Source organism: Sciurus vulgaris (genome assembly GCF_902686455.1).
Source record: "Sciurus vulgaris genome assembly, chromosome: 7".
NCBI classification, from domain to species: Eukaryota; Metazoa; Chordata; class Mammalia; order Rodentia; family Sciuridae; genus Sciurus; species Sciurus vulgaris.
Window position 1 is genome coordinate 52,966,360 of NC_136467.1, and position 13,325 is coordinate 52,979,684.

At 44.8% G+C, this 13,325-nt stretch overlaps 1 protein-coding gene across 3 annotated transcripts in view; it reads left to right on the forward strand.

Moving 5' to 3' along the window:
* Positions 1 to 930: 930 nt before the first annotated feature.
* Positions 931 to 13,325, forward strand: part of FYN (FYN proto-oncogene, Src family tyrosine kinase) — a 204,719-nt gene continuing 192,324 nt past the window's right edge. For 2 of the 3 annotated variants that reach the window (XM_079149147.1, XM_079149150.1), the window contains exon 1: positions 932 to 1,411. The gene's annotated coding sequence lies outside the window, so the exon portion shown is untranslated. Of the gene's footprint in view, positions 1,412 to 13,325 lie in introns of all 3 variants that reach the window. The other variant, XM_079149149.1, reaches the window with a different exon arrangement.

Here is a 13,325-nt window from a genome sequence, read left to right on the forward strand (position 1 = left end):
GAAAATCTGAGCAAAAACTTAGACTGGTTGTTAGGGGTGTGTGTGTGTGTGTGTGTGTGTGTGTGTGTCCACACATATATATCAAGGGTGGGGGGTGGAATAAGGGGTTTGAAAGTCATAAGAAACCGAGGACAACCAATGGCTAGAATTACAGTGATTTTGAGGGAAAATGTACAAAGAGATCATTACTCTGTGATTTGGAGTTCCTTACTGGCTGCCCAGCCCTTTCATTTCAGTATTCCTCCAGACAATTTGCTCAAAGAGAAATAAATATGTGTGTTTAGGAAAGTAGGAGACTGATAAAATAATAATATTTCCCTCTTCTTTTTCTCCTGGTTACTTGTTGGACGGTTCCAGGGTTCTTTTTAGTCTTTCCAGGGTTCTGTGATGAGGTTCTACTTTGCTCCGCACAGTTTTTCTTTTTCTTTTCTTTTCTTTTAGTTTCACTGGAGGATACATTGCTATCACCACCCTAACCCTTTCCATCTTATCCTACTACCCTCAAATAAAAAAGACAAAATAGCCCTTTATGAGGCAGGATCCCATGGTATGGGGAAAGGCAAATACCAATTTCTAGTAGTAGCTGCAACCTACCGCAAAACAGAAACTGCAGTTCATGCGCTCCCTTCTTTCTCTCGCCCTATCCCACCAACTCACAACTCCACACAATCCTTAACACACACACACACACACACACACACACACACACACACACGCGTCCTCCTCCATCCTAGCATCCTCTCGCACACCCATACACTGCACGCACGCCAGGATGCCCGCTGCCACAGTAACGCTCAACCCACTCGGCGGCACCACCCATGGCCGTCCAGCCCCCGTCCCACCCACCAATGGTTGAGGCCCACACCTCCCAAGAGGCCCTTGGATAGGGCAGAGCGACTTGCCACTCTCCGGTCGCGTCCCGCCCCCTCCTCGCTCCCCTCGGGAGCTGGAGGGGCCCGAGCATCAGCGAGAGTAGCTGCAAGCAGCCGCGGCGGCGGCGGCTCGTCGTTGCAGTTGCGCCATCTGTCAAGAGCTGAGCCGGCGGGGAGGGGGCTGCCGCGGGAGAGGAGGAGGGGTCGCCGCGAGCCCGAGGCCGCCGAGACCCGCCCGCCGGTCGGCCGCGAGAGCAGAGGCGAGGCTGCGCTCCAAGACCGGCGTCCACCGCTGTCCCGGCGCACGGCGCTTCTCCCCGCGCACCGAGCACTCTCCGGGCGCACACAAAGCCGCGGCTCGCGCCAGGGAGGGATCCGGCGGCCAGGCCGGGGACACCCCGGCGCCGCCCCCTCGGCGATCTCGGAGGGCCCACCGGCTCCCGGGCCGGCGGCGGAGCTACTGGACCTGCCTCGGCCGCGCCGTAGGAGGGCGGAGAGAGGACCATGTGAATGGGCTTCGGAGCTTGAGCGCTGCACAGGTAAGCGGCCGGGGATGCGCCTCTGGAGGCCGCGGGGATGCTGCGGAGACGCCCGGCCGCCGGCGCCCCCGCACAGGGCGGCCCCCGCCGCTGGGGCCCCACGCTGCAGTCGCTTGGCCACCGCCGCCTCCGGGGCACCCCGCGGGGCTGCGGGCGAGTTGGCAGCGCTTGGGGTCTTCCCGCCGCTCTGTCGCAGGACACCTTTGTGGGGTGCGGCCCCGAGGTAGCGCAAGGATGGGGGGCTCATTTCCTTGCCTGCTAGCCCGCGCCGGGCGAGAATAGGAATTGGCTTGGGGGCGAGGCTGGCCCAGACTCCGCCCCCGCCCTCCTTTTGGGGCCCCCCCGTGGGGACTGGGGCTGTGTGTGTTGTTTTAATGTCAGGGATGATGTAATCACTTAATAATTGATGCCCCGTGCTGCTTCCCTCCCCACCCAACCCCTGCCCCACTCCTCCACCTCTGGGCCTCCTCCCTCGGCGGCCGTCGCCTTCCCCAGCGCATCCTACTGCCTATTTCTGGCACCTCCCTTGCACTTCCCCCATCCTCCCCTTCACTCTTCCTGTGCCACCACCCACCCACCCTTCCCCTTTCCCCTATGTCGGAGCCTTCCCTCCTCTTCCTCTGTCCCCCGCCCTTGCTGCTCCCTTAAGCTCCTTTCTCCTCCCTTCCCAGTTCACTCGCTGAATTTCCTCTCCACTTCCCCAAATCGATGGCTGTTTTTGTTTGGTCTCCTCCTCTGTCTTATCTCTGCGGCTACAGGCGGAGGGGGACTGGGCCAGAAGAGGCCACCGAGCTTGGGCCCAGGAGGTATTTGCTGGGACACTCAGGGAAGAGGCATAATCAAATCACCCTTCTAGCCTCTCCTTCCCCCAATAAATCACAGAGACTCGCTGTGTGTGTGTGTGTGTGTGTGTGTGTGTGACACAAAGAGCCCTTTCAGTGCATGGCAGGAGACACACAAAGTACCCAAGGATAGGCTCCATGCTTCTTGTTTCTTTTCCCTGGGGTTTCCTTTTCTTTCCTACCAAGCAGTTGATCTCTCAGTCTTTCCTGCCACATTTACCAAAAAATGAAAGGCCCCTAGATGCCCGGTGGCAGGTGCCGGCATTTTGCTGTGTTCATAGACCCAGTAGTGTTGACTGGCAGCTGCTATGTTTCTTAGATTTAAGGGGGAAATTACTCCAGCTGTTTTAAGAGTTTACTTTTAAGGTAACCTCCCCACTCCTTCATTTTACCCCCTCTCTTTTGTGGGATAGGTATGAGTTGGGATAGAATAAATTGGTGTGGGTTCAAAAGAATTTTGTTTCTGAATTAGAATTAAATTGGTGTTTGAGAATAGTGAGAAAACCTGATTTGTTTCTTCTATCTAGTCTAAGGCCTCTTTGCTGGAGTCCTTCGAAATGCAATCTGGTCTGCCCAATGAAGCTGTTACACTTTTTATTTAAATAAGTAACTGGGGACATGGATAATACAGCATTGAATTGGCACTTACAAAACCATGGAGACTGTCTTGTCTGCTTCACAGTAGCCTTCAGATGCCCACACTCTTCCTCTTACCACCCAAGCAACTACAGTACTTTCCATCCTTTGTGCAGTCTTCCTCCCCCAGTCTCTACCCCCTGGGCACTGTGCTTTCAAATGAAAAAACTCACAGACTTTTAGAGGAAGTGGTTTAACTATCTGAGACTTAGGAGCACTTAGTTATGAACAGGAGATGTAGAACTCTGAACCCTGGACTGTCTGATGTTGCTCTTAAAGTAGAAGCGTTAATGAAAAATTTGGGCTTGATGTTCTTTTATAAGCCGGTGACATGCGCTCAATCAGTAATGTCAAAACTTATGTTGGGCCTGTTAATTCCTAAGAGCAGGGCTCCTCAACTATTACAAGTAACAAAACAGTCTCAAGTTTGTTCTTAAAGAATTTTATTAGAAGAGTTGTTATGATTCATTAAACATTTACTTCTGTGCTTTCTAAGGACGTTCATGGTGGAACTTTTTACATAAAAAAAGCAATAGGGTTAATGAGTGTACTGTAAAAACAAAGTCTTGTTTGTTTGATGCCAGACCCAGAAAGGAAAGTCAGTGCACAATAAACTTGTACTCTGTTGACCAAGTTAAAGAGACTTAATGATAAGTTTGTGAACAAATGCACACTCTACTTTCCCCTCAGTTTGGAGTCTCCAACCTCATCTGACTTGCTTAAAATTCTCTTTAACTTTTAGGGTCCATCACAAATAGGGTCCATCACAAATGTCATCTTCCCTCTGACGACTTCATTAATTCTTTTCCAAGCAATTTTGTTTTCAAATATCAGCAGCAGGCATTATGTTTGTCATGCTGCTTCTACCATTAATTTGGTTAGTACATTGAGAAAAGGAAACTAACCTTATTTGTCTCATTTCCTACCAAATGTTACGTTAGTAGGTAGTCCAGTGGTTTCATTTAACAATCAACAAATATGAGTTAGATCCTTGGTATGTACTCAACACCTATTTTAATTAGGATAATGTTAGCAAATGGATAATGTAACAAATGGATCTGCAAACATATAATAGTTCAAAAGCAATATGCATTTATTCTTGTTTATGTAATAGTCCAAAATGGGTGTTTCTGGTCAATGGCTTTCTTCCATGTAGTAATTCTGGGTCCCACACCCCTATCTTGTAGCTGCACAATTACCTGGCTTTTCATGTTTCAGTTGACTGGGCAAAAGAGTGAGGGGATGTGCTCACTTTTAAAATGTCTTGACCTAGAGATGGCCCACATCACTTCCATGTACAGTCTTTACATGAGGACTATGTGTGTGGCCACATTAATTGCATGGGACCCTGAGAAATGTAGGTAAGCCATGTGCCCAGAAAAAAAGACAAGAAATGTATTTTTGATGAACAGCTCTGCCAAACACTACTACTTAACAAGGCATATCCACTGCCCCCAAGAAATTTGTAGGCTGATGGTAATTAAATTAAATGGAAGTCTAAGAGCCGACACCCTTTATATGCTTTTGTTCTTTTGATTTTGTAAGTTCAGATATTTTCATCTTATATTTCTGAAATCTTGCTTTTTGTCATGTTTTAAGGGACCACTTCTCACTCAGTAATCCCTATCATACAGCCCATCTGTTGCTTCCTGTGTTGACTTTGATGTGGTTTACTCCAGAAGCACCTTCTTTGGCCTAGTTCTTTGTCTGGTGATTTTATAGACTTCCACAGTGGCTAGTAGGATCCTTAGAAATCACAGAACTACCTTCTCTTTATCTCCTTAAGAGGAAATTAAGCAGACTAGGAGAGGTGAAGCTAGGCTCTACCACTGGGACACACAGCTTCTTAAGAGAAGGCCAGAGGCTCAGCCAGCCCAGCTCTTCAGCTCCACCTGGTCTCTTCCATCAGCCACTGTCCTGTCTTTGAGCCCTGTGTATTCCATGGAAGTTGTGAGCTTCCAGACCTTCAGGAGCAGGGGAACCTGCTAGTGTTCTGGATAGTCCCTGTTCTCCACAGGTCTCCCAATTATTGGAACATTTCTGAATTCTGTCCATGCCAGTAATCATAGTTAATAATGCTCTTTCTTTCTTTCTTTCTTTTTCTGGCTTTGAACACTTAGTTTTATTCATCTATTCTGCAAACATTAGCCTAATGTGTTATTTTGTGCAAGACAGTGGGGGTGGGCTGTGGAAATGAATACTCCTGCTGTCCTTGCTCTTCAGAAGCTCACAGTGTACTAGAAGAGATAAAAAATAATAAATAATAGCTAACATTTATTGATAATTTACTGTATGTCATGTACTGCTTAAGTTCTAATCTTAACAATATTGATATGAAGTGGTTTCACTTATAATCCCTGTTTTACAAATGGGCATCTGAAGCAAGTTTCAGTAACTTATTAGTAACTAACCCAAGATCATGTAGCTACTAAGTACTGGAGTCAGGATAAGGCTCAATTAGTTTGATTCCAAAGCCCTTCCACCAAGCCACTGGGCAATTCAAAATACTACATATGTTTACCGTCGTGGTAGTAATTAAACATGTATCACAAGGAGGGTGGTGATGGTTAGCATACGTTGGAAACTGAGACTTCTGATTGATGGGAAACAAAACTTTATATCTAATAAAATATCCATTCCCTACCTTCCTTACTTCCATTCAGACCCTCATCTGTTACTCATTTGGGAAACAAAAAATAAAATTTGAAAATGGAAAAGCAGAGTATGTTGATACTGGAAATAATTTCACTCTCCGTGCTTCTTTATTTTAATCTGAGTCTTTCTTTATAGGGCCTTCTATTTAGATAAGTGTGTATGAGTTGGTGAATTGTCTGCATATACCATTTGCCAGACATTGAACTAGTGCTTTAGGAGCAAAAGGGGGGTGATCCTACCCCAAGAAACTTATCCACTGGCTCAGCTGAGAAAGGAAGAAGTCTCTGACCACTGTTATAAATGCTGATTCTAGGGATACACACACAGGACGCAAGAGAGCATGCAGAAGGGATCATAAACCCAGCAAAGAGGTGGGGCAACCAGACAATGAAGGCTGGAGGAAGAGGTGTCTGGGAGTAGGAGTTGGTTGGTTAAATGTGGGAAGGCCACTCCTCCAGAAAGAACAACCCAGAAGGTGAGCACAGACCTTTGAGGATGCTGCAGTTCAGGGCCCAATGGAGTGATTCAGAGATAAAGGAAGAAGACTTGGCTGGAGGAGCAATTGTGAAGATTCTTATAAGTACTCATGAATGTCATTTAAGAGTTATAAGTGGAGATGTGACTTTGACCTGATTTGGATTTTATAAGTGTCACTGGGCCATAGTGTTTGGGCCTTTGGTCAAAAGCAGACCGATTGATGCAGGGAGAGTAGTTACTAGAAACTCAGATGAACTATAGGTGTGGGTCAAAATGGAAGGGATGAAGTGGGGATAGGTGGAGAAAGACAGTTAAAGTAGTTGAGACAGGATATGGAGGTAGACAGAAAAGGGGTCTTGGGAAATGAGGTGGAGAGACAAGGGAGACAGATGGTACAGTAACAGTGCAAAGGGAAGATGTCTTCACAGACACTTTGGACTTGCAGGTGGAGGTGTCTCCTAGGCTGTTACATACATGGATCTGGAGTAAGGGAAGAGGTGAATTCAAATATAAATTTGTTAATAGTAAGTTACAGATCCTTGAAGCCATGGATGTGGCTTGGGTAAGGTCACCCAGGGAGAGTACATCGAGTATAAAGAGCAGACAGGGCCAGAGTGAGCCCAGGAATGCAGGAGGAGCGCAGGCCCTGAGTAGGAGAGGTACAGAGTGTTGGACAGGCCTGGGGGAGTTTGTATCCAGGGCAGCAGACACAATAAAGAATGAAAAGTGCTGTTGGATTTAGCACCAACAATTTCTGAACCTGAGCAGAGTAGCATTAGCGGGATGGAAGTAAATCTAAAACTCTGCTGCTCCCCAGTCCAGGTAGCAGTACATATCAAAACCTGCAGAACATAGAATTGTGAGGGACTCTTGCAGAGGTTTTCAAGAGCCCATGTCGTAGGACCCAGAATCTTAGATATCATATAGTCCAACATGTAAAATGATTTGCTTGTGAGAAGAAATGAGATACAGAGTGTTCAAGTGACTTGTTCAAGATGGCAAAGTCATCAGGTTTGGAGTCTTTTAGCTCAGGTGAGAGGTGAGGTTAAGATCATGGAGTTGGGGCAGGGTCCAGGTTTGACACTTTAAAACTGTGTGAGCTGGCCCAAGTTACCTAATCTCTCTGTGCCTACCCTTCTTCATCTTTAAAATGGTGAGTAGGAACTACTATGAGAAGTCAATAGTTGATCAGTATAAAGCACTCAGAATAGTGTTCCCCATGAGGAAAAGCAATGCATTTGCTTGCTGTGGTAATTATGTACATGCATGTATACAGACGCGCGCACACACACACACACACACACACACACACACACACACACACATATCTATCCTTTAGGGAAGGGAGGATGATATGTTTTGTGTGCATATAAGGAAATTTCGAGTAATTTAGAAAGACATTTGGGTGATTGTCATTTCTGGAGCAAGAATTTTTAGGGAAGGTAGGAACTTCATTTATATGATATGATTGAAAATAGCATTTTTAGTAAGTCTTCTTAAGAAATACTGAATCTTCTGTATTCTTGAGAATAGAAACAGGAAAGCACTCTGAAGTCAGCCCTTTAAAAAGAGTTTCTTTGTTTTAGTCAGACAACCAGAATTTTAACCTATTTACAGTTAAGTCCCTTGAGATTGACTTCACAATGTATCCTGACTTTCTAAAGGTAGAGTGAATTACAGAGTAGGAAAAAAACATGGGTTATGACTGCTGTATACTTGATTGCTGCAAAAAAAGTGATTTGGTTATTTAGAGGAATATAATCATTTTTTTGAGTGTTTCTGATTCAACAAATCTAATTTTTAGCTACTAAAACATGTAAGTAGCCTGAACAGTATTATCCAGATGGACTCGAGTGACATGCAGTATAGACAATTTAGGAATAAGTGACACTCCGGACTTGATTAGAACGCAGTAATCCTAGAAGGATATAAATTGAACTGGATTTATGGCCTAATAAAAACGTGGGAAGCAAAGATAATGCTTACTGACTCATGAAACTTTAACAATGTTTGTAAGACTCCAAGTTGTCGTAATATTTGGATGAGAGCACTTCCCATTTGTCTCCGCCTGCTTCCGAGTGGCCTGCTCTGTGCCTTGCTCTGAATGGAAGGCTGTATTGTGTCTTCTTAGGTATTCTGAGGAAGCAGACTTCATCATGTGCTCTGCCTTGGCAAGCCCATGACCTCAAGCAGCACCTTGCTGGACTGGGCAAATATATATTGAGCACCTATTAACTGTAAGCTTTTGGGAGAAATAAAATAAAATTCATCATTGGGGCTGCGACTGTGGCCCAGTGGTAGAGTGCTTGCCTTGCATGCATGAGGCACTGGGTTCACTCCTCAGCACTACGTAAAAATAAATAAAATAAAGGTATTGTGTCCATCTATAACTGAAAGTTCTAGCCTGTTGATTAATTTTGTTCAGAAAGCTTTTTTGAGGGCTGCGTGTTTCTGGCTTTGTTTCCCCCTATCTCTAATGGTGTCAAAAAGTACACAGTGTAACATCTACTTGCCCATCCCTAAATACACCATACCAATATCAACACTTACCTTTTATTGAACCCCGGAGGCTTATGAGTGCTTTACATACACTAATTTACTAAATCATAACAACTCTGTGGCAGGCGTAGTATTGTTATTCCCATTAGTCACAGGAGGAGACTGAGGCTCAGAGCTGTGAAGTGACTTACCTATCGTCACACAGCTGTAACTAGATCACTCAGCTTGCTCCTGCTTTTTGCTCAGAAATGGAATGCCCCATTCCCTGCTTCCTTGCCTTTGCTTTGCACAGCTAGCTGTATGTTGTACGTTGGGGGGTTCAAAGCCACCTCTGTTCCACTACAACTCCACTCCAGACTTGCCTCCTGGGGAGCCCTCCCTTCACTCCCCATTCCGTGCTCTCAGAGTGCTGAGGTTCCCCTCGTCATCACACTCATCACAGCCTGACTTGTCAAGCAGAGGGAGTCAGCCAGGGCCTGGGGGGTGCTAGCTTTTTACACTGATTTGTGAGCTCTAGAAATCAGTAACTCTGTCTTACCTGTGGTTGACTTGCCCACACCCAGCATTAGGCCATGAGGACTATCTTTATTATTCTCATTGAAAAAATGAGAAAACTGAAGCATAGAGGTTGATTTAGTCAGGGTCACACAGCCAGTATGCTACAGAGTAGGGATCTGAACCCAGGTAGTCAGCTCCAGCATCTAAGCTCTTCAGTCTAAATTCGTTCCAGCTCTCAAAAGAGATTGTGAACTGCGAGGGCAAGATGGTACCCAGCAGCTCCTAGCGCAGAACCTTATAGATCGTGCATGGTAAACTCGGTCCTCTTGTTCTTTCATTCACCCTGGCAGATTGGAAAATGAACATATGGAACCAGGTCTCGTCTCCTGATAAGGGCAGGGGTTGCATGGGAACCTGAGGATCTGCAATGTGAATTCCCAGGCCTCGTTCTGGTTTTAGTAGGGATGGGGCAGGCAGGGTGGAACACTTTGAAATCTTTTCAATGAGGATAGAATCACGAGGAGGCAGCTTCTGGAAGACAGGGAATGAAGCAGGCAGAGGGAGTTCTAGCCACAAGCCATGGGAGCAGGCAGAAGAGAAGTAAAAATCAACTAGCTGGAGTCAGAGGGAGCCCGCAGCCTGCCACAGGAAGACCTCTTAATGTCTTTTAAATATTTGCAAGTACCTGCGCCTTTTGAATGTGCTGGTGGGATTTTATCTGAGGAATTCAAACACTTTCATTTTCTACAGAGCTTCCATCTTTGAGGTACCCAAAAATAGTAGGCTTTTCAGGAGTTGTGTAAGAATTCCATCTGCTTTATATTGAAAAGTAGGCCTTTAATGGAAAATTAAAATTGAGCCAGATCTCCTTCCCCACAACAAAGCCCAGGGAACTTTTCCCATGCCTTCTTTTAATCTCCAGAAAATGTTACTGAATCTGTATTTCTGTGAAATCCTGCCCAGTTTAAGCTCTACTGAAAAGGCAAATAAGCACCAAGTTCTTTCATTTCCACACGTGTTGTTTCTATTTAGAAGCAATAGCAATTTCAAATATTGTCACTTGTGAAATTTGATTTTTGATTTGATTTTATTTTAATTCCAGCCCATATATGGTGTGATGTGTTCCCCATAGTCAGACACATACATATTCACAGGGATACTTGAAAAAGTTCTGATTTCTGTTAATGGTTTCTCTGGTTGCTCTCTCAGAGTTTGGAAGGTATCACCTTGTATTGTCTAGTTTATTTTCTAACCTGGAAATACAAACACAGTGCCTCATTGTTTTCATATCTAAAACTCTGGAGCTGAGTTATCAGTGAACTGTAACATTCTAACATTGTCTAGCCTTTATCATTGTCTCCTCCCTGAAAATGTCCTTGCATGACTGTCTTGTACACCTTTGCTGGATCCTTGTTCTCTTGATGTTCTCTTGATAGGCTGTGCCCTTCAGCCTCTCCCAAGGCTTGCAAATAATAGTTGCTTCACTTTTTCCCATACTTTCTAGATTGAGTGAGGAGGCGTTGATCCGTGTCGAAATGGAGATACTGGCTGATGTACATAGTGATTCTTTTGCCTTTGCCTTTACTAACACAATAAATAGAAGCAGAAAGACCAGATTCCAGAACCAGGCCTTCTGTGCCTTCCCCAGTCTCCACATCCTTCCCCAGTCACACCTGCTCACCTCATCTATCACCACATGAACACTTAATTAGTTGGATATCCACCTGCTACCTCATGAATATGAAATAAGTGTTCTGGTCTTTCTTTTCCTTTCCTGGAATCCCCTAATCCTTCGTTTCCCTTAGAATTCTATCCATTTGTCAAGGCCGCACTCGAATCTCAGTTGTCTCCTTCTCTTTCATTAGATATTTGTATCTCTCCATTGCTTCTAGTAAATGATGATTTGCATTAGTAGTTAATCCTGATAGGAGAAAGCCAAGCTTCAGAAAGTTTTATGACTTGCCCAAGTTCATACATTCGGTAACTGATTTAGCTGAGACTCGAAATCCATATTTATGGGTCCTGCCTTCTCAGGAAACTGAGACTCAGCCCCATGTGTGCCAAATATTGTTTGCAGTGCCACCTTTCTGTCTGTCCACCTGTAACATGTGGACAGACAGTGTAGTGTCAATTCCAAGGTAGGTATGCTGGGCATCTGGATGCTAGGATGTCATCTGCTTAAACATTGAGCTTCTCTATCTTCTGGTGGCTGCAGATTTACTTCCTACTGACCCACATGATTTAGGGTTGGTCATTGTCCTAGACCATTTTAGGAACTACCATTGTATCTTGGAATGGTTTGTGTTTAAAGGTCTTTCGTTCAGAATCTTAATCTTTTTTGTTAAAAATCTAAAGTGATCAGAAAAGTAGTTACTTCTTTGCCCTCTGCTGTCAGATTTACAGCAATACAATTTTAACCAAAAAAAGAAGTTACTCATAATGCAGAATGATTCAAAATCTGGATGACCTCAAAAGAGTACAAGAGTGAATGGTGGGAGAGAGGAGTAGCTGAAGGGGCTGCTGGTATTGAGGCAGAGAAAGCTTATTATGCCCCCACCCATTTCTAGACCTCTGAAAGCACTGTTCACTGAGCCCTCAGCTAGACAGAGCACAACCTGGCTGTGGGATTGCCTTTCTCTCCATGCATTAATGGTGTTTGCTTTGTGGTATGATCTGAAGAATATCCCAGACTTAAGGTCCCCCATCCTGTAAAGTAAGGATTTGACTCTGCAGTCCAACTCCCGCTTTTCTTTGCATATCTTTCAAAAGAATAATAGAAAATAAGCTTTATAGCATGTTTTCCATGGTTGGGGCAGGGACTACTCCAGTCATTTCTGTAACAAAAGACATTTCAACACAAGGGGTGATGTTTGTTAAGCATTTGTTACACAGCTCCTCAGCTTCCTGGGCACAGCATGCTGGGATTCTTCACTAATGACTTTCCCTGGCTGGTCCTCACCTGCATGCCAGGTTCAGTACACTGGGATGGAGACCAGCTGTGGATGCAGGCCAGCCACTGTAGCAAAAGGAAGGAGGCAGGGTACCTGGTGTTTCTCTTTTTTGAAATGCTATTTCGATCTTTGGGAAGTGGCGATAAGGTGATTTTCCTTGCTTAACAGAGCACTGTCTATGATTTAAATGCCCCGCTGGCCCCCTCACTACCACCACAACCACTGCCTTAAATGTAGATCATACATTGCTCTGACTAAAGTACACTTTCCCCTTTGCTAGTACATCATGTTGCCACTTCATGTATTTACCCAGCTTGTTCATGTGTAGATACTTTTGTGCATGTCAGTGTCAATATTGTCCATTTTTAGCACTAGGCTCCTAGACGTCTATGTAATACTAAATTAAGTTATACACTTTTTCAATGCTTGTTGATTATGAGTCTAAGCTTCCAAGTTGGGAGGTCTTACGTGTGTTTTCAGTAGTACTTCTAGGAGGAGATGCATCCCTAGAAAACCTACCTTAGGTCTTCTGTATTGATGGATCCTCAAAGTCATGGTTTAAAATTCAGATTTTGGTTGCATGTAATGTTTCAATCCTACTTAATGTTCCACCACCTTGGTTGAAAATGTAATGAGTCTACCTTTTTATCTTGCCTCTAAGTTAGGGTAAAAGCATAGATAAAATAATATACTACACTTCACCCTTCTTTTCATGAAAGTGTAATGACCATGTAATTCCCACCATCTTATAGTCAGTATTCAGCAGATTTTTGATTTCAGGTTCCAAGAGTTGGAGGTAATTTTCTTAGGGGCTGAGAATTACTTAACAAAGACCATCAAAGGGTGGCTGAGAATAATCTGTAAAGACTATGGTGGAACAAACAGAAGCAGATCTTCTGTGGATACAAGTAGCTCCTGGGAAAGGGATGGGTTCTGCTTGTTTTATTCAGAAATACGATCCAAGCAGGATTGGCACTTGGAAAATTGCAGCCCCCAAAGCTATCTAGCTATACCTCAGCCCAACATGCCATACAGAAAGGGCATAGTACATGAAAGTGTTGGAGTTCCTGATCTGGGGCATCTAAGGCATGCCCCATTGCCTTCCCTGATCCTCACACCTCCAGCTGTGACAGAAGTTCTGTGTTCATTGGATGAAGCTCCCTGGCCAGTCCTCACAACGGAGATCTCATGTAGCTGAGCTCCATAACTGTAACCAGAGTTAGGATCCCCCTAAAGCACCTGGGCTCCAGTGCCCCACTATGCCACCCTGAGCCACTAGAGAGGAAGGTTTTTGGTGAAGTAGGAGAGAGAGATGGTATAATGGACAGAAGGGGCTTAGAGCTTCTAGAAAAGGTC